This window comes from Heloderma suspectum, chromosome 7, assembly GCF_057233095.1.
Source record: "Heloderma suspectum isolate Gila_16-S chromosome 7, 16-S_ref, whole genome shotgun sequence".
NCBI classification, from domain to species: Eukaryota; Metazoa; Chordata; class Lepidosauria; order Squamata; family Helodermatidae; genus Heloderma; species Heloderma suspectum.
The window spans coordinates 48,087,681-48,110,032 of record NC_139464.1 but is presented as its reverse complement, the minus strand read 5'-3'; the positions used below and the strand labels follow the sequence as shown (position 1 = coordinate 48,110,032).

At 44.0% G+C, this 22,352-nt stretch overlaps 1 long non-coding RNA gene across 1 annotated transcript in view; it reads left to right on the top strand.

Moving 5' to 3' along the window:
• Positions 1 to 9,652, top strand: part of LOC146339723 (uncharacterized) — a 33,194-nt gene extending 23,542 nt beyond the window's left edge. Inside the window, exon 3 of the long non-coding RNA XR_014784329.1 lies at positions 899 to 9,652. This is a non-coding gene — a long non-coding RNA (uncharacterized LOC146339723). The remainder of the gene's footprint in view (positions 1 to 898) is intronic.
• The last annotated feature ends 12,700 nt before the right edge of the window (positions 9,653 to 22,352 follow it).

The following is a 22,352-nucleotide window of genomic DNA, read 5'->3' as shown; positions in this document are numbered from 1 at the left end:
ACGATTGAATTTTAGTTAGGCTTACTGTGCCTTGGTTGCATGTGGAAGTAAGTGGAATTTGTCCTAGGGCCACTGTATCCCTGTATAGGCTCTCTGACTAACAGGGCATTTTAAATGTTTTACCGTTAAAAGCTAATTGATATACCTTTAAGGGGAAATTTGGACCGTGAGTCCCAGGGAATTGGACTGTAAGGTAACATTCAATCATCTCAACATGGATGATATACTCTGCCCAAAATGGCTGCCTTCATATCTTGCAAGTTATAGTGCAAAACCGGGGTTTAACTGATAAGCTTTCCCAACTTTTAGAGAACAAAAACCAGCTCTGGCAGCAGAATTTATACTGAGGCTGTAGTCTTGCTCCTGTACCCTTGAGGAAAGGGGGAGGGGAAGACATCAAGCTGCGGCTTCCATTGTGCCTGCTAGCAAGTAGGCGAGCCAATCTTCTGTGTCTCCTGCTGCAGCACTTTGCCTGACTGGCAGCAGGAGGATGGGGGAGGAGAAGCTCTGCTGCAAAGGAGGCTTGGTGCTATGTTCTCCCCCTCTGGGTTGTTCTGCGAGAACATTCAGCTAGATCTCCTACGCTTAAATGAACCCTGGCTGAAACATCTGTACTTGATTCAAAGATCTTATTTGGCTTTTTGATGTGCTTTTGCTTTTGTTACTCTACTCTTCATTCATGATGTACCTAATTGTTTCTGAAATCCCATAGATGTAGATAAATAACAACTTTATGCAAAGAAGTTAATGAAAAGAGGGAGTATTCTAGGTGATTCCTATTTCTTGCCAGGAAGCAACAAGTATATGAGCTACATATACTAAAACATAAATTAGACTGATGTTAGTGACAAGCCTATTTTATATATTTTATGGTGTGCTACATGTTTTTGTTTTATAGATACAAACAGTGAAAAGATTCTAGATGTATGGTGTCTGAATCTATGATACCAAGAAGCAACAAATAAGTTGTTCACACATTTTACAACTGTAGTCTCTGATCACCAGTTGAAGATGGAAGAGGGATCACAAGTAGTTCAATGGAATATGGAGACACAAGCTTATTTCTTTAGGAGTGAGAAGGTCAGGGAGCACATTTGCATTTAACTGAAAGAAATGAAATGTTCTTCTCTGCTGCAATCACTTTGGAGCTTTTCCTTGCACAGAAATAGTGCTCGACCTGTGCATTGCTAAAACATGTGAAAAGTCTTTGCATGCACAATGCTGGCTCTCCTTCCCCTCCTCCCACAGTGCATATTTAAGTGATGAGTCATTCACTGACTGTAATCTACCATGCACGATTCGTTGAAGGGGAAACTCAACAGCAAGAGGCTGTGCAGGAGCTTCAACATGAGCCATGTGGTATTCGAAAGATAAAACAAGCTTTGTAAAACTAACCACCCACCCCCCCTTTAGAAAAAATAGTTACTATTAAAAAAAAAAGTCACACACTTACAGAAATATGCATACTTATGTGCACTGTTTAGATCTTTGTGGCTTTCAAGTGACTACACTGTTTCTCTGAGGGAGATTATATAAATAGGTCAGAGAGCGCTTGATCCACTGCTTTGCTTTTCCATCATGTGACCTACTTGCTGTAACAAATGGCCCTTGTTTTCCTCAACTGAAGTACCATTGTGATGTGATCCAGCTAGATTATAACCAATTAGAAGAAGGATATGTTCTGCTGCCACCACCCATTTCTGCACTGTGAATTTATTGAAGGCATGCTGGAGGCATCTCCTGCACAACCTGTTAGAGTAAACAGGAGTTGCACAATTCTATTATTTCATCACTTCTAACAGGCTTATTGGAACTTGTGCAAGAGATGTGTTCCTGGTGCATTCTACTCTTGCTGCTTTTATAAAACACAGATAAGTATTATTTTTAAGAGGTTCAAATTCAAATATATCGTGAAATGATCAGAAACATGTAAAAAATAATTTCCAACTATATGTGATACTAAACATACTATTAGAAAGCGTGTTTAGTTGTTTTGTTTTTTTAAATGCTTAAATGCAGGAAGGCCCCATTTTCACTGGGACCACAGCATGTGGGGAGGAGAGATTTAAACTTCCCTCTCCAACTGTGATCCCAACAAAAATCCTCCTATTAGCCCTACGGGGAAAAGCTCCCATTGGCACCAATGAGGGATTTTTTTTCAAAGGCTAATAGCAGCAGGGGGTGGGCAATTTGCTTTAGGATTATGGCTGGCAAAGGAACAGTTAAACCTCATCTCTCTGTGTGCTGTAGTCATAATGAAAATCCCCCTGCCACGCAGCTATGAGAATTTAAAAAATAAGGATAGATTTTCTCATGATGAGTTTAGTGTCACATCTCGTTTGGCCCTCAAACGGTTGCTTCTCTATGCATTACATAATAATTGAATCTCGAATGTCAAATGTATTTAGTTGTGTGCAGTAAGTATGCATATGCTGTTGCTTAACGGGATTTTCACAAGAATGAACTTTGATTATAAAGATATAATTTGATTATAAAGCTATTATGCCGCTGTATTTGTATGAAGAGTCGGACACGACTGAACGACTGAACAACAACAATTTGTATGAAGACTCTTGTCTGAGACCCTGGAGAGCTGCTACCAGCTAAATGGAACAATGGTCTGACTTGGTGCAATGCAACTTTCTATGTCCCTAGAGTATTGTGTGGTATAGTCCTATAGTTCTTCTATAGAAACAGAAGACGTTTCTCTCCTTCCGTGAGGCAAGGAGAGCAGGTTCATCCTGCTATGCTACATTTCGGTTCCAACCCTGTTCTACCCGCCTACTTCCCAACATCACCTGAATAGGTTTGTGCTGAGATAGCTCAGCAGTGGCTTGAGAGCATTAGGATGAAGCATTCGGTGAGTCCACAGTCATGCCTCTTTTATTACCTGACTCTGCCCATTTCTGTACCAGGAAACAGATTTGCACAATACCACATCTAGAAAGTGTTGCTGCTAGCATGGCATTTTTTATTTATACAGCTGTGCTAGCATGATGCTTGGGTTTTGTTCACACTGGGTAGTATAACATCTGGGTTGCAGCATTAAGCAGAGTGGCCGTTGAGTCCCATCCAAACGACTTATTTTCTGGGACAAGGAACAAGGTAATTTAAGCGAGTATTGTCCAAACTTCTTAATCAGGTAGACAAAAGTCCCATCACTACGGTAGTCTCCACAGTACATGTTGAAGAGCCCATATCTCCCAGTGAACCAAACTTTCCAGAATTTCTGTGGGGGAAATGCATCTACTTGTTGTATATATTATATGAACTAGTTCTCCTCTACAATTTGCTTATGGGTGTGCATCCCCCCTTAGGAGGGGTGGGGGTGGGATAGCAGGTATGGGTTTCCAACTAGAGATCTCATTATGACAAAGCATGCTAAAGGGCATTTCCCAAACCAATTTATGGCTTCATATCTGTTGTGTGCATTAAGTATGCATATGCTGGTGCTTAACGGGATTTTCACAAGCATAAATTTTGATTATAAAGGTATCTTTATAAAAATATATACCTGTTGCATCTTTGCATCCTACGCTGTGTCTTATTCAGCAAAAAGTTTTGTTTCATGTCTCTTGGACACCGCAACGTCTCTTTAATAAGGGATTCTCTAATTTGGCTAATTGCTGGTGGTGCAATACAGCTAATGCTTCTTTTAAACATATGTTTTGGCAAGGTCCAGGAGCAGCTTCTTTTGGGGAGGACTTTATTACACAGATTATTGAGAAAAATAATACAAAAACCTTAAAAGGAAAGACATATCCTGGAGACTTGCAGCTGATCATATACAGTACAATACTTACTCCTCAGCCCTTCCCCCACTGCAGACAAATCTGACTGCATCCCCACCCCCTACTAGAAACGGCTGAAGCTACTGGTAACCACGCCTCTCTGGAACTGCTGTCCAAATTGACATACTATACTTTGAATGTGCAACTCATAACCACTCCCAGTAACATAAGTAATCTGCCTCCAACAGTATCACAGCAACAGGAGCCTTTTCCCCCCCTTTTCTTTTTTCGGTCAACAGAATTGCTAGAGTCGTGTGCAAAACTAGGCTTTAGAGCAGTGTGCAAAAGCTTCTGATGCAGCCACATGCACAGTCTCTTCTCCCTGGTATGTTGTTCCTCATCTGAGCTCTTGTGAGCAACCTATACTTCTGTGAAAAGTCCTGGGAGCAACACAACAGCACAAGAGTCCCTTGCTTTTCTTTGTATACATTAACTCAGTTAGTTAAAGTGTAAGCTTGCCCCTTTGATAGTCAGCAAAATCTGTTCTCAGTGATCAAGCACATAAATGGATGGAGTAGTCCTAAGAGCCAGCACAGAGAAAGTGGTTAATAAGGAAAGCTGTAGGGCACTGCCTGACCCGGAAACCCTCCCTCCTAATCCTGCCTCCTAAGTTTGGCTGTTCGGAGTGGGCATTTTGTTACCGAATTGTGATGGAAATGTACCCTATACATGTTTATTATTACTCCAGAGGTAAGACCTCATATTCAGAACAGGTTCAGTAGTGGTCCCCTTATACAGAATAGTCCAATTATAGCTCAGACAGTAGCCTGGTTGCAGGCACAATGTGTCTTGATCTCTTACCTGAGATTAAAAGGCAAATATCTGCTTCTGAATGTTTTTTGTACCCCTATAACATATCTTCTGGATGTTTTTTCCCCCTTGTCCATTTAAATGCATCAAGAATTTGAGGAAATTGCAGGGGTCTTCCACTTCTTATTTTTGGGAAAATTCATTGTGTCTTGAAGATATTTGCTTTTAAATTCCACATTTAAGTCAATCAGTTACATGAGGCCAAGACATCTTACACTGCATAGTCAGTGGCTGATTTTATCCTTCTCAGTGGAACTCTTCCCTAAATAAAGTTGGCCATCACCAGACTGCATGGATTACAAAGACTTACTGGCTAGAATAAGGTACAGCAGGGGTCCCCAACCTTTTTGGACCCGTGGGCACATTTGGGAATTTGAGACCATGCTGTGGGGACCACCACAAAATGCCTAATCAGTGGATTGCCGCTTTGCGTCAATCTGTCATATCTGTGGATCTTAAGTTATATCTTATTAAGCAAAAACAGTTTTTTCATGTCTATAGAACACCGCAATGTCTCTTTAATAAGGGATTGTCTAATTTGGCGAATTGCTGGTGTTGCAGTACAGCTAATGCTTCTTTTAAACATATGTTTTGGCAAGGTCCAGGAGCTGCTTCTTTGGAGGAGAACTGTAGTTGAGATTAACCATAGTTTTTCTACGTTCACGAATGGCTAGTGGCTGCAGTTGGCCAAGGGTGGGGGCTTCTGATCTCCTCCTTGTCATACCAGCGGAGGGGAGGGGAAGTACAGAAGCCCTGCGGCTCACGCCGGTTACACTAAACTTTTATTCTTAGCCAGCATGATATCTCTGGAGAAAGGGCAGTACATAAATGTTTTAAATAGAGAATATATTGAAATGCTGTGTGGAATCACATTTTTATTCCACTTCCTGATTATAGTGGGAAGGCAATCTCTCAGCAGCAATATATCTCTAGCACAGGGCTCCCGAACAGGGCTCCCAAGAGTTCAGGTGTGCCAGCAAGGCTTTTAATGGTGCCCTCGTGGCGATTTCTTTGTATACAAGGCATGGCTGCTAACTTCTTGGTTGCTTTACATTTGACACACACCCTTGCTCTCTGATTGGCCAAATTAATAAATACATAATCCTTACCCCCTTTCCATGCCTGCTCGGTCAGAGTGGGCATGACCGGTGGGTGGCTGTGTTGGAAGGGAAAGGTAAGTGTTCCCCTTGAATGCAAATTGTAAAGAAAAGAGTTCTCAAGATGCAAAAATAAATTTATTATTGGAAGCTTGGGGAAAAGTTTGGTTTCCCCATAGAATTAAATATGGGCACTTTCTTACTCATCATTCCTACATTTGATCTTCCCCAAACTACCTTAAAATCACAGAACTGCAATTTCAGGTTGGTTTGAGGGAGATTCCATATAAAAATCATGATGATCCGTGTCTCTGATCCTTCTATACATGCTACGGTTGTGCTGGCAAGTTTGGATGTTTGTATTTCTGTGGCAGGAATGTTTGGATATTTGTTGTTCGTATTTCTCTGCCAGGAATATTTGGATGTTTGTATTTCTATTATAACTATTTGTTGATAGTGTTTGGATGTTTGTATTTCTGTTTTATTTGTTAGTAAATAACTTCACATTTGAATTATTTCACTGTGGTCTTTCTGAACTGACCCCCCCCCCCCATGGTGGCCATCTTGTGAGTAGCCATGCCATGCATACACAGTGGCCGTTTTGTCACTGGTGCCCATGCTGGATTTCAAATGCACCTACAGGCTGAAAAAGTTGGGGGACCCCTACTCTACCATATGACTAGCTTCTGTTGATTACAAGTCTGCTACCACTACAGAGCTAAGAAAATACTAGAGTAGGATACATCCTTCACTTCTGGTTCCCATTTGAAAGTTGCATTGTGGAGTAGGGGGTAGGACCAAAACAGAGATATAGGAAGATGCTCTACCCAGAGTCTTTATGGGACAAGACCTATTTAGAAGCTGCCACTTCTCACGTAAATGACAACATTCAGTTGGAAACCAAGTGCCAAACTGCATTTGAAGTGGCCACCACATTAGCCTCCTTCACATGTATAACACTTGAAGGGGTTCCACACAATGAGTGGGGCGCTAACCCCATCTCCAGCAGCACATAGCTGGGCTAGTTCCGCCTCCAACATCCACCTGAGCATGGATACCTGAAGAGGAGCCACTACAAATGAGCAGCTACTCATACGGAGAGGCTGTTCCTCAGATGTCCATGCTCATGGACATTAGGGGTAGGGCTAGCTTGTCTGCATGACACGGAGGGCAGGGCCAGTAGCATGACCCTGTTTCCCCCTCATCACATGGGCCCGATTCCCCCTATGAAGGGGCCTATTGCTTCCACCAATTACATTCACATTACAAACAGACTGAAGAGCTGCTTTAAACTTCATGTCTGAAAATGCCCTCAAAGACTGTTATTTGGGGTTGTTATGAATCAACAGGCCTGCCTATATGGTACAAAGAATTCCAGTCACACACCTTTTATTCACTGTCATATTTATTGGTCACTTTGCAGCAGCAGGAACTCTGCACGCCATTCAACTTTGCAAATCAGAAAAAAGAATCCCGCCATTGTTTACATGATCTCCTATGCAGAGATAAAATAACAGTAAGACAAGAGCCATTGATTTTGCCAGGGATTTTTCAGCTTGCTTCAGCCTGTGGCCAGCCTTTGGTTCAGTCCTGAAACAAATTAGAAATTAAAGTGAGGTAAGGGATTGTTATTCTTGGATAACTGATTCTGTAAAACACATCAAGAGTTATGTGGCACCTTAAAGACTTAAAAATGTTTGCCACAATAAATTTGTTATGGACTACTGCCCACTTCATCAGACGCATGATTGTGTAAATCATTTCTCCCAGCCAGCCTCCCATAACAATAGCTGAAGGCCAAGCCACACACCCATCCTGGACTCCAGTCTGTCTGGCTCCATCTCCCCTATGATGCCAGCCAGCCCCGGAGCATGTGTACTAGGATACTCCCAGTTTTAGTACTATATAAGGAGCTATTTGTAAATGGCTCTCAGTATGATCAGATGGAGAACAGAATTGCTGGAATCCTACAATAAGGATGGGGAAAATTAGCTTCGTCTCCATGCCTGCCTTCTTCCTCTCCACCTATATTCTACTTCCATTGGAGGATGAGCCATGCCTGGACCACGTGGTAGAGGAAGTGTAAGGCACTGGCCAGTAAGAACAGCAGTACAGTGAAGAAAGTATAGGAGCTGTTCATTGCCGCATTTCTGTCAAAGGCCAGCCTCTAAAATGGGGAACAGCAACCCTTCAGAATGAGAAATAAAATAGCATAAAATGAACTGTTACAAAGAACATTCTCCGTTCAGAACATGACTGTTCTTTCAGTATGCACACCACTGCAAAACAAGTAAGGCTGCATTTTTTGCATTGCCAAGGAAAAGAATTCAAATTTCATGACAAAGGACTCACGTAAGCATGAACATTGTTATTTTCTGACCTCTGCATCAGACTTTCTGGGCTCATGCTATTTAATGTTTCACTCCAGGAAAGACATAAAAAAAGCCATCATGCTATTTCAGTAGAAAAAGCTATATTGGGGATGATTTAAATTTAATCTGTTTGATGTTTAAATATGTGTGTTAACTTGTTAATATTGTTTCTCTTATTATTTTGATGTTAGATTAATATTATTGATATTGTTGATTGATGAAGCATTTGAGAGTAAAAAAAAAACCCGGCTCAGTACAATTAAACAGTTCTTAATTAATAGAACACTTCCCCTTCATTCTTTCTCCCAACTCTTCCATCACTTTCCTGCTAGTTCTCATTAATATAAACAAGAATATCAAAGTTGTATGAAGGGCAAATAGATGACATGCATGAGAAGTATAAGTGGCCTTGTGTAGCATTGTGTTCCTGACTTGTACACAGAACAAGGTGGGAGTCAGTAGATCTCAGACTCCCAACTCCCCCAGTGAGAATTCAAAAGCTGACTGTGGCTTCAACAGGGAAAGAAAACACTGGCCTGGTTCACACATAACCAGGGCCAGCATCAAGATTAGGCATGGTTGAGCACCTGCCCAGGGCCCCCACTGACATGGGCCCCCTGGAGGTGCTCTTCCTTTTCATCATTGCATTCTGCTTGATCACCTGCCTCTCCCTCTGGTCCAGTGAATGGTAGTGGTGGTGAGAGGGAGCAGCAGCAGATGCTGCTGCCCACTTGCTCGCTGGCTTTCTGCCTGTCAAGTAAGCAAGTGGTAGCACTGTTGAGAAAGAGGAGGTGGAGCAATAGCAGCTGGTAATGATGGTGGTGAGAAGGTAGACTCACTGAGGGAGGGGCCCATTGAGGGTGTCTTGCCCAAGAGGCCTCAAAAATCTGGAGCTGACACTGTACATAACACTAAGTCATGGTGTGGTTTGTTGAAATCTGGCTTGTCGTTGTGTCCAAACCCATCCCTGCGAACAAGCAGAAAGAAAAGAAAGAAAAATACTCCGGGTGAATGACTGGCTATGAAGGTGGTGCTGATGCGAGAGATTTGGATTCTGGGACCATGGGCTATACTTCCTGGAAAATGGACTGTTGGCAAGGGATGGGTTGCACTCCATAAAGGTTGGGAAGAATGTGTTTGGCCACAGCATGAAGAACTTCATCAGAAGGGCTTTAAGCTGAATCCTACGGGGGAGGGAGACATAAAGTTGGGGGTAACAATGGATGAAGGTTCATGCACCACAACAGAGAGAACAGCCCTAATTGCGTCCAATAATAGTCTTCACAAACATGTAGGAAGAAAGCCAGACAAGAAACCACATGGGCTTCAATGTCTATACACTAATGCCCAGAGTATGGGAAACAAACAGAATGAACTTGAACTCTTAATTAGGGATGGGCGAAAGTCCCTTACCTGTCCTCGAAGCTTGCTTCGCGGTGGGGGGGAGGCTCTTCGCTTCTCCCCCCGAAGTTCAGGCGAGCGGGGGGAGGCGTCCCGCCTCGCCCGGCCAAAATTCAGGCTGGGGAGAAGCGCCCCGTCTCCCCGGCCGCGAAAGAAAAAGTAAAAAACAAAACCCGTGATAGGCTACGTAACAATTAACGTAGCCTATCACGGCTAGATTTCCAAAGTCAGCCGTGATAGGCTATGTTAATCGTCACGTAGCCTATCACGGGTGACTTCGGGGGGGGGGGAAGCGCATACGCAAATGGCGGCGGCCCATGGGCGCCGCCATTTGCATTCCTTATTTTGGCATGTCTAGTCTATGTAAAGATTTACGTAGACTACGGCGAAAATAAGGGAACGCTATTTTTTTCCCCCAAAGTCACCTGTGATAGGCTACGTGACGATTTACGTAGCCTATCACGGCTGACTTTGGAAATCTAGCCGTGATAGGCTACGTAAATCGTCACGTAGCCTATCACGGGTGTGTGTTTTGTTTTGTTTTTTTACTTTTTTATTTTGTAATGGTGGCGGCGGCAGCCGGTCGGGAGACCGGCTGCCGCCCCCGCCGAAACGCTGCCGGGACCCGCTGCCGAGAGGGACATTCGCTGAAGGTAAGTCCCATCCCGGGGGGGGGGCGGGGGGCCAGCGGAGAATTTCCCCAACACTTTTGGGGGGCCGAATGCCTTGGTGCTCGGCCTCCCGAAGATTCGTGGAGAAATTCTCCGCCATCCCTACTCTTAATACAGGAGGGAAATTATGACTTGATAGGTGTAACTGAAACTTGGTGGGATGACTCCCATGACTGGAATACAGCAACTGAAGGATATAACTTGTTCGAAAAGAACAGGAGGAACAGAAAGGGAGGTGGGGTTGCACTGTATGTGAAAAATACATATCTCTGCACAGAAATACAGGAGGATGAGCTTGGTACCCCAATCGAGAGCATCTGGGTTAAAATAAATGGAGCAAAGAATAAAAAGAACATGGTGGTTCCTTTTATGCTTCCTTCTACTACCGGCCACCCAATCAAGGAGAAGATGAGGATGAAACTTTTGAAAAGCAAATTGCCAATGTTTCAAGGAAGCATGATGTAGTAGTAATGGAGGACTTCAATTTCCCCAATATTTGTTGGGAAACAAATTCTGCAAAACCTCCAAGAGATTCCTGACTTGTGTTGCGGATAACTTCCTCCTATAGAAAGTAGAGGAAGGAACTAGAGGATCGGCCAGCCTTTTGAATTAGCCTGAGTCATATAGACTAAGCACAAACAGTTAACAAAACTTGTTTAAAGATTCCAGTTCATGGGGTTGTAACAGAATTCTCATGCATTTTTACGTTAAGCCAAGCCTTCGCCATGTCATGATTTAAAAACTTCTTCATCTGACCTTCAGACACAATACAAAGCATAGCAGGATATTTTAAGTAATATTGTAAGTTCATTTGTTTTGCCATATTCTTTGCCTTGATATATTGCCTTCTTTTATTCGCCACCTCTTTGATGTAGTCTGGGAATAACATAACTTTATCTTGTTTCCAGGAAAGGCTTCCAGCCTCCCTTGCCAAGCGCAGGATATAATTCTTTGTGGAGACTTTTGCAAATTGAACTATGATGGTGTAATCAGTCCCTTTTGCAATTTGCACACAAAATGCCTGCTCAGTATCAAGTAAATAATCAGATGAAATAGGGAGTATGTCATGCAAAAGTTTATCCACAAAAATAGGCAATTTTACATCATTAGGCAGATTTTTAATCCTAATTATCCGTACACTGGATGTTTTTGTGAAGGTCTCCAGTTGGGAGATTCTACCAGAGATATTTTAAAAACAAATTTGTGATGTAGTTTCATTTCCTGCCACTCGGTTTTCAAGCTCACTAATTTTCATCTCCATTTTTTGCTGTGACTCATTAATTAAATCTACAGCTCCTTGCAGGGCAGTGATGGAATTTTGGATTAAATCCAGCCTTTTGACTTGCTCCGTAAATTGCAAAGATAAAGTCTTTATCAGCTTAAAGAATTCCCCTATATCTTCTGTCTTTGACACTTTTGACACAGAGGATGCGGGGGGAGTAGATGCCAGTTCCTTTCTTCTCGGCACAGACATGTTTCTCTCAAACAGATCTTACAGGTCCTCAGATGTTCTCGAATATTGTTAACGTTTCTTAAATCATCCCTCAGAGGTTGTTGATATTTCTTAAAGCATATATTATTATAGAACACGTCAGCCCTGTTTTCTCCTATAAAATAGGAGTCCCAGTACAGCTTTTTGTTTTGGTAAAGTTCTGGGGAGATAAGCCTGGAATCCAGCCCCCCCACTATTGCGTGGGAGTGTCAAGGGCTCCTTGGAGGGCTCTCAGTCTAATCCAGTAGCCAAGTCCAGACACAGACAAAGGAACTCTTTTCAAAGCTTTATTCTTCTTTTACAACTTAACAGCTCTACAGGTAGCGACTAGATCTGAGCAGCAGCATCCCTATGCCCTAAGTTAGAACAGTTGGTCCCCGTTTGAAAAGCAATTACTGGCAGACCCCTGAATATAAGGACTAGGGAGAATTAAAGGATTCAAAGGAAGATTACAGGCAGGTAGCACAGAATTTCAGGGATGGCGTCAGGAAGGCTAAAGCTGAGAACGAGCTGAGGTTAGCGAGGGATGCCAAAAGCAACAAAAAATCTTTCTTTAGCAACGTGCATAGTAAAAGACAGAGGAAAGAAATGGTTGTTCAGCTATTAAATAAGGATAGCAAAATGATAACAGATGACAAAGAAAAGGCGGAAGTGCTCAATTCCTACTTTGGCTCAGTCTTCTCCCAAAAGAGGGTCTATGACCCCCCTGGGAAAGGTGAAGTACAGGCTGAAGGGACAGGATTGCGCTTGAGATCGATAGGCATATGGTCAAGGAACACCTAATTATTTTGAATGAGTTCAAATCTCCAGGGCCAGATGAACTGCATCCTAGAGTAATAAAGGAACTGGCAGAAGAACTCTCAGAACCACTTTCTTTGAGAAATCATAGAAGACGGGTGAAGTGCCAGATGACTGGAGGAGGGCTAATGTTGTCCCTATCTTCAAAAAGGGCAAAAAGCTGGGAACTACAGACCAGTCTGACATCAATCCCTGGGAAAATTCTGGAACAGATGATAAAGCAATCCATCTGTAAGCACCTTGAAAACAATCCAGTGATTACTCGACACCAACATGGATTTGTCAAGAACAAATCCTGCCAGACTAATCTGATCTCACTTTTGACCAAGTAACCTCCCTCGTGGACTGTAGGAATGCTGTGAACATAATATACCTCGACTTCAGCAAAGCTTTTGACAAGTCCCCCATGATATCCTGATGAGCAAACTAGCTCAAAGTGGGCTAGATGAAACAATGATCAGGTGGATCCACAGTTGGCTACAGAATCGGACTCAAAGAGTGCTTATCAATGGGACCTTCTCAAATTGGGGAGAGGTAACGAGTGGGGTACCGCAGGTCTCTGTCCTGGGCCCAGTGCTCTTCAACATTTTTATTAATGACATGGACGAGGAGGTGCAGGGAATGCTGATCAAATCTGCAGATGACACAAAATTGGGTGGGTTAGCTAATACCCTGGAAGACAGAAACAAAATTCAAAATCATCTTGATAAACTGGAGCATTGGGCAGAAAATAACAGAATGAAATTTAATAGGGATAAATGCCAGGTTCTGCACCTAGGAAAAAGAAACCAAACGCAGTTACAAGATGGGAGATACTTGGCTCAACAATACTACAAGCAAGAAGGATCTTGGAATTGTTGTAGATCACGAGCTGAATATGAGCCAACAGTGTGATGTGGCTGCAAAAAAAGGCAAATGCTCTTTTGGGCTGCATTAATAGAAGTATAGCTTCCAAATCACATGATGTACTAGTTCCCCTCTACTCTGCACTGGTGAGGCCTCATCTGGAGTACTGCGTCCTGTTCTGGGCACCATACCTTAAGAAGGACGCAGACAAATTGGAGAGGGTTCAGAGGAGGGCAACAAAGATGATCAGGGGACTGGAAACAAAGCCCTATGAGGAGAGCTGAAAGAACTGGGCATGTTTAGCCTTGAGAAGAGACTGAGGGGAGATATGATAGCACTCTTCAAGTACTTAAAAGGTCATCACAGAGAGGAAGGCCAGGATCTCTTCTCGGTTATTCCAGACTGCAGGACATGGAATAATGGGCTCAAGTTACAGGAAGCGAGATTCTGGCTGAACATCAGGAAAAACTTCCTGACTGTTAAACAACACGACAATGGAACCAATTACCTAGGGAGGTAGTGGGCTCTCCCACACTGGAGACATTCAAGGTGAAGCTGGACAGCCACTTGTCAGGGATGCTTTGACTTGGATTCCTGCATTGAGCAGGGGGTTGGACTCAATGGTCTTATAGGCCCCTTCCAACCCTACTATTCTATGATTCTATAAGCCATGCTTTGTTAAACAGCTACAAACCACAAATACAAATCTTGGTTTGTCTCTGGTTTGTTGAAACCATAGGTTGTTGTGATGTCTGAATCCAGAATTGTGACTTATCCCCGGCTTGTTTGTGTTGCTGTTTGCCCTGAAACAGAGGTGCCTAGTAAAGCAACCTGAAAATGAAACCACTCTGAAGGCTGGCAAAATTAGTGGGAAACAAACAAACCAGAAATACCAAAACAAGCCACAGTTTGTTTGCTTCTTTGCAAGACAATTCCATGCCTAAAGCAACAAACCATGGTTAACATAAACCATGGCTTAGCCTTACATGCAAACACAGTCACTGATTTCCCTTCTGAATTATTTCACAATTCAGTCATTTGTTCAGGACTACTGGTGCTGTTGTAAAATTACACTTCAATATTAACTCCATCCCAAAAGAACGAATGTTTAAAAGGTTCTGATCAACAGCTACCCTAGTAAACAAAATAATCTAATCTAGGCAGAAGCAAATGAGTAAATGGCTGCAAAGTCAAGCCTCTTCTTCTTCTATCTCCTCTCTTCCCTGTATGGAGAATATCAAGCACATCTCTCTCATCCAGTATAAGTGTCAGAGTTGCTGTTTAATTATCTAATGAGTTTCTCAGTGTCTTGCCCCCAGCTTGCTGGGTCTCCACTAGGATAGAAGCCAGGTCCCCACAAACAGCCTTTACAGGAGAGGGTGGGAAAGTTGGTGGGTGGGTGGGGCTGGAGGATGATACCAAAATCTCAGACAATCATTACTATTTTGGCAGCTACATCAAGTGATTGTTTTTAAGTACTGTTAAATCATTTGGTTGTTTCAATCATTGTAAGCTGCTTTGAAATGTTTCTTTTTAAATTATCTATACAGGATATGTCCTTTAAATAAAGTGTTGTCTGGCAAGTGTAACACCTTTATTAGAGATAAGTTTATGACATCTTCTGGTGACAAGCATAATCTCTCCCGCTGATACTGGCTTTATTTTCTCTCAGCCCAAGCATTGCAGCTAGATTCCTGTTAGCTCCTCCTTCTCTACTTCCCCCTTGGCAAAGGCAAATACAATGTTTGCCCCTCAGAGCTAAGGGAAAACAGACACTCTCAGAGCCCATCACCAGCTCATTGGAGCTGACTGTGTGGGAGGTACCTGTTGCCTAGATGCAGTTCCCAAAAAGATGGGGCAAACTGAGTCATCAGACTTCTCTCTTTCCTGCCTGGTTTTGAGTTCCATAATAAGCCTTGCTTCAGCCTTACTGATGTTTTGAACTCTGCTGCCCTGCCTTGAGCTGCCATGCCAGCCCCCACCCTCACCTGGCTGAAAAATATTAAGGGGGTTTACATGAACCCCATCACACATTCAAAGTGAGGGGGCCACAGGCTAGCCCTGCATCACTCCACCTGGTGGCCACACACCCATGCCATCCACGTGTTCAGAACATGTGTGAAGGAGCTCTACGCATGGCCCAACGTGCACATAAAGAGCTCCTCCGTGCAGGGGGGATCCTGTTTGTCCTGTTTGTAGTTTCTTGGTGCTGGGAAACAAGGTCTTTACTTTGCCACTTGCTTTGTATTCCCTGGCTTTATTTGAAGGACAGTTCATCGGTAAATTTCAAAAATGAAAACTTTAAGTGTCGCAAGCCTGTTCCCCAGCTCAAACGTCAAAAGTTTTCTCCCTAATCCCAGACATATAGAGGCTAGTTGTGATTACAAAGTGGTGAGGGGTACTCTGCACATGGCCAGAAGTTATTACTTCGCATTTCCAGGACAGAGCAAAGCCAATGAAAACAAGTATAGATGTTAAGATACCTTTAAACCACCACCACCACCACCACATTAACTGAAAAAGTTGCCAGCTGCCACTGTGAATACCTGTGAGGAAACACAGAGCACATTAGAAATTCAGGCTGCGATGCTATATCCACTTACCTGGAAGTAAGTATCTCTAATTATTCCATTTATAATACGTTTTTGTGAAATGAACCATCTCTCACAGGCAGGCTGTAGCTTGTTTGTGGAATCCCCCCCCCCCAATCATTAGTAGAAATAGGAGAATCAGCAAATTCTTGGATGATGAATCACATCAGGGAACAACCCTGCTTTATTCTCTGGAGCCAGAAACCCTGTTTCATGCAGTAATTGGAGGATTAATTGTGGGTTTTTAATTGTGTGCTTAAGAATGCCACATATCTTTCGTTACAAAAAGCAGCCATGATCCAATTCAGGATCCTGTATCATGGGGAGTTAACCCTTTCCCCATGTTGTTCTCCTGCCAAAGATCACCCCCACCAAAGCTTCTATTTGCCACCAATGGCAGTATCTGCAGAAATGAGGGCCTTCAGGGGAGTAATCTTTGGCAGGAAAATAGCATGAGATGTGTGGCCCTACCATAAAGCAAAAGGGCCGCGGTGGCTTAGTGGTTAAGACGCTGAACTGCAGACTGGAAGGTCGGCAGGTCAGCAGTTCGAGACCCGAGTGCTGCGTGACGGAGTGAGCTCCCGTCTTCAGTCCCAGCTTCTGCCAACCTAGCAGTTCGAAAGCAAGAAATTGCAAGTAGATAAATAGGTACCGCCTCAGCGAGAAAGGTAACAGCATTCCGTGCACCTCGGTGTTCAGTCATGCCGGCCACATGACCACGGAAGCATCTTCGGACAGTGCTGGCTCTTCGGCTTAGAAATGGGGATGAGCACCGCACCCTAGACTCGGACACGACTGGTTGGGGACACCTCTACCTTTACCTTTTTACCATAAAGCAAAGTGAGGGGCAGCAAACTGTCCTGTCACTAGTGCTGCTGAAATACATTTTAGCTGCCAGTCTTGTTGGTTTCTGTAGTAGCCTTGGTTGTATATAATGCTAACCCATATATGGGTTGTTGAATTCCGAGTTGTGATGTGTGACTGTGGTTATGCTAACAAACCAAGGTTTGTTAACCACGAACAACCCAGGAAGAGAACTCATGGTTTGTTGTTGGGTTGTGAACTATGGGTTGTTTAAACCATAGGCTGTCGTTACCTATGAACCCAGGGGGTTGTTTGTGAGTTGTTTCACTAGGCTACCGAGGCAGCAGGCAAGAGCAGTAAAAAACAAACAAACCAGCCACTCTACATGCCAGTACTACAGTACTGTAAAGACATTTGAGATACAGGGAAGGAGCAGGTGAAGAAACAGGGAAACAGACAATCCATCAGTTGAGAAAACAAATCATAGTTTGTTCAATCATCTGCTAGACAAAGACTGGGTTTGCATGTCACAATAAGCCACAATGGTTTATTTTTCTGAATAAGCCATGATAGTTCATTGTGTCATCTGCAAGCGGTTTTCCCCAACCACAGTGGCTTATTTAGCCAAAATAAGCCACCCTGATAAGCAGAGAGGCTTATTTAAATCATCATGGCTTATTGTGTCATCTGGCATTCCATGGTGGCTTAAAGAGTGGTTTAAGATTGCTTACAGAGTCACTTGGCAAGAGCGGTCAAAACCATGGCCGCCATTGTGCTCCAGCTGGCAGATCTGTGTTTCCAAGCTCTGCCTGGCAACAGATTGCACTGTCCGCTCATCTTTGCCCTCTCTGCCCATCTTTGCCCTCACCCCTCCCTAGACAGTGTGCTCTGCAAACTTCCAAAGTGTCAAACCCCCACGTTTCCCACAGAGAGGCATAGCTGTGCAGGGTTTTAGTTCTGCCTCAGGTGCCTCCCCATGATAGGAACCTGTATGTGAAATTTTATCCCTTCCTGCAAACTTCCAAGGATTTAGAGCCGCCAGTCCCTTTTTAGTGCAAAGGTGTTTTAGCTTGTGGAGGCATAGCAGCAGAGGTTTTCCACTGTGCATTGGGTGCATCCCCACAAGAGGCCCCTATGAATAAAACTGGACTCCAGTGCTGCAAACTTCCAAGGGTTTAGAGCTGCCACCGCCTTTTTGGTGCAGGCAGGCAGGGGGAAAGCATGGATTGCCAAATGGTTAAAAGAAAAACAGCCTGGCCTGCTCTTATGCACCAAAGTGTGGCATGGCACAAACTCCCTGATCAGAGTTGCTGGATGCTGAGAGAAAATTCAAGGTCTACAAAATGGCTGCACTACAGACCACCGCAGCAGTGCAAAGAGTAGGGATGGATGGACATATCTCCATCTGGGGGGGGGGACTCGATGAGCTACCCCCCGAGCTCATGCAGCCCGGACCCGCTTAGTGAGCCTCCCTGCTCGCTCCACCCACCAAGCTGCGCCTCCTCTCTGTGCCAAAGACTCTGGCAGTCAAGTCCTTGTACTTTATGCACACAAGGGCTTGACTGCCAAGTTCTCAGTGAGGCCAGCCCCCAGTGCTCCTGCCCTGGCTTCCATGGGAGGAGGCCAGGGTGAGAGTGCTGGGGTGCCACCAAGGCCCTTCCTCCCTGCTCTGGCTGTTAAGGAAACCCTTGACAGCCAGCACAGACAGGATGGATCCTGGCACGGCCAGCCCCCTACGCTCTCACCCTGGCTTTCCCAAGGAGGCAAGAGCAAGAGTGCTGGGGTGCTTGGCAGCCAGGTCTGTCAGTGCCCAGGCCTTGGTGAGCAGGCTCCAGGAGGCTGGAGGGGGGGGGGAGTCCATCAGAATCCACCCCCTTTTTGGACTCCTGCACCATGCTTAGTGCAGAGAGGCAGGTGAGCAGGGTGGAAGGGCAAAGCATAGAAATCCAGCTGGGGACCGTGGGGTGCAGTGCAGCTTGGGTGGGGTGATGGTGGTGGTGGGAAGCTGGGAAGCGCTGGGGTGAGATCGGCAGCAACAAAGCAGAGACAGAAGAAGACACCCCCTAGCACGCAGCCGGCCAATCAGAGAGAGGAACATGATGTACCTGCAGCACAAGGGTCATCAGGGAAAGGTTTCCAACACAAAGGAAGCTAGGATACCATCCTGGCCAAGCGGTAGGACTGTAGAGGGGCGAGGGCGGGGGAAAGCTACGCACAGTAGCTTATTTGTCTGATCATGTGGGGGATAATAGTAGCTTATTTTCAAAATAAACTATTGTGAGTAGCTTATAAACCATCATGGCTTAAAGTGACATGCGAACCCACCTAAAGCCTCAGTAGGCAACAAACCATGGATTAAATAAACCATGGGTTAGCTTAGGGTGCAGTCCTATGGGATCCACTCTGGGTACACGTAAGCCTCCAAACTCGGAGGCTTATGTTTACCCAATGCAGAGTGGGAGGCACCTCTCTGCATTTGAGCTAGAAGAGTCATTTTGCCCGTCTAGCAGAGACTTCAGAGAGGGGGAGGGAAGGAGGCTTGGGTGGCCAGAGGACATCTCGTATCTCGCATGGCTGCCACTCCGGTCTCCTCCCCTCCCTGCCCCCCAGAATGACTGCATCTCTGCGCTCCTTTTCCAGAGCATGGAGAGGCAGCTAGCGCAGTTCTCTCTGTGTCAGCTACAAGGGGGAGGGGAGCATGGTTTCCTGGCTCTGAGCTTGACACTGTCTAGGGGACATAGGATTGCTCCCTTAATGTGCAAACCACGGGCAGGGTGCTATCTTATCCTTTCACCTCAGACAGCAAAATGATTTGGGCCATCACTGAAGGGGGAAGGGTCAAACTTCCCCTCTCTCAAAGATTCAGCCCTGGTCCACACTAGGGCCCCTAAAGCTACTTTTTATTCCTAAATATACTATTTTTAAAAAGTGATTAATGTTACATCCATTTTGGTCCTCACATCCAGAAGGCTAGCAATGTATGTGATCATCCAAGTGATAAATAAATGTAGTGATTGCATGTTTCTTAACTAAATTATACTACTCATCACTGGTGTCAAAGTGTCACTAGGCAATTTCTATCCTTCAGCATTTAATATAAAATTAAGCAATATCAATCAATGACTACTGTTCTGTTTGCTGACAGATCCCCTTGTCATCCTTATGGAGTGTCATTAACTACCTTTTTCCTAGCAAACTAGCTTAGAGCAAGACAAAATATAAGTTCTGCAAGAATTTAAATCTCTTTTAAAATGGAGGTTAAACTAAAGCATTTATCAAGAATAAAAACAAACAAACAAATTTTACAGAATGCTTTAGATTTTAAAGAAAATGTTTACTTTAGCCTGATTGCCTGGAAATGAACCAGTTATATTTGAATACACAGAAATGTGACATTAAAACAAATTTGCCTTCATAAACCTTGTCTGTAAAGTAGATTTAATTAATTAATTAAAATATTTATATTATACCTTTCTAACCCACAAAATGGGATAGAAAACCTGCAAGGCAGCTAACAAACCACATTTAAAACACAGCCACGGGTAATCAAAAATCAAAACAACATTGCCAGCAAAAAAATAAGCACAGCATGAGAGAGCCAGCATCAAAATATGGGGAACATTTAAGTTGTTCCATAAGCCATACCCCTATTAGAACAAATGGGTTTTACAGCAAAGCACATGTCTACTCAGAAGCAAGTCCCAATGAGTTCAATAGTAGTTACTCCCAGGTAAATGGGGGTAGGATTGCAGCCTAAAGAAACATCAAAAGATGGGGTAAACATGCCTGCCAAGGTAGGGAGTTCTATAGTCTATCCTTCTCACATACCCATGGACCACACCACTATTTGTGTGGGACACAGAGCAGGGCCTCCTTTGAAAGCCTAAGTGGGCAGGAAAGATCATGTGGGGGGAACAGCCCTTAGATAGCCTGATCCCAAACTGTTTAGGGCTTTAAATGTAATGACCAGTCAATCAGTGGCAAGTTTATTATGGTCACCTGAACAATAAGATAAAATACAAAATACAAATCACAACCTTAATTAAACAATTGTTTTTTTAAAAAGTCCATATATAATTAAAAAATGCATTCCTGTTACTATTGGGAAATGTCATTGAATTGCATGAACAGCAACGTGATCCACCATGAAATCAGTGGAGGCCAGCAAAGAGATGTGCATGACACTACCCTTTTTTATTTATTTATTTAATGTAATATCACACCTCCCAAGCATGGGTGATGTTAGGGAATGGCATACTGGGGCACGGGCTCCAGATTTTCTGAGCTGTGGTCCGGATCTTTAGAGTTACTCTAGTTGCCATCATCTGCCTTAATACAACCTGCTCCTTCCTTCTGAACTTAGTAACCTTGCAGTTACTATGAGACCTTAGGATTCACTCCCTAAGCAGATTCACTCCCTGTTAGAATATAGCATGAAGGCACCAGCCTTTTAAACTAGAGGGGAGACTGCCACTTTTCCTTCCACAATCTGGTCATTATTTTCATTAATTCTAGAGTCCAAAATTGCCTAACAGCACCACCATCACTTGGCTTTCTCAGAGTGTGCCTGACTTTGCAGAGAGATGACCTGCCCAGCCAATTGCTACTGGACAACTGCACTTGTGCCCTGGGCCATTGTAGACAGCGAGGTCCTGACAAGAGAAAAAGCAGGTGCATTGGTTGCTCACATTTCAGATGAAGTGCCAGAGCCTTCCTCATCTGTTGCTTCCTCCAGGCTGGCCCAGGCCCCTTACCTTGGGTGGAAATAGAAGTGGGCTTGCTTGCAAAAAGGGGTTGAATGAGCAGCAACTTGGGGCAAGGTAATGTATAAGTGCACAGCTTGCCCTGGTTTGCTTGCATGTGTCTGGAGCTCCTTGGTTCTGCAGTCATCTTTCTGGAATGCACCTACTTTTTGCATGATCCATGTGGCCAGATTCTGGTGGGTGCATGGTCCTCCTTGGCATCGGGGTTTGCACAAGGCTAGAGAAAGGTGAATAAATGTGGGAGGAGAATAGGGGCTCCTTGCTCCTTCGCATTCAAATACCACAGTGCTTTGTGACACCTTAAAGACTCACAAATTTCTATGGCATAATAAGCTTTCATGGACAGGAGTCCACTGTACAGAAAGGTATTCTATAAGATGTTGCTTTTCATGTAACTGGAGAAAAATGGCATATGCTGAAAGAAAGGTACGGGAGCCCTTATGATCTCTGTTACATATGATCTCCCTAGCTTTTTGCCCACATCAGCTTCTCCTCCTGCTGCTGCCCTTGAATCTTTCTGCCTGAGGTATTTTTCTGAAATCAGATGCCCTCCTCACCCCATCCATACAGCCCTTTTTATGAATAGGGGGTCTCCTTAGGAGACAGGGTCCTTGAAATACACACACACACACACACACACACATTTAGAGCCTGAGGCAGCTGTCGTAGACAGTTGATTTGGGCTGTCATGAAAAAGCAGCAAATTATTCATTATTTAATTTATTCATTGTATTGTATTTTCACTGGAATTAAGAGGTGCTTGTAGGATTTTCTGCCTCCAGGGCCAAAACCACTTGACTAGCTTTGAGTACTGCTATGCACCTTGACTGGAGTAGGAGAAAAGGCACCATTTGCTGCTCTGCCTCAGCAAAATGTCTTGGGGCCAGTCCTGAACATGGCTATAGAGGCCTGTGGG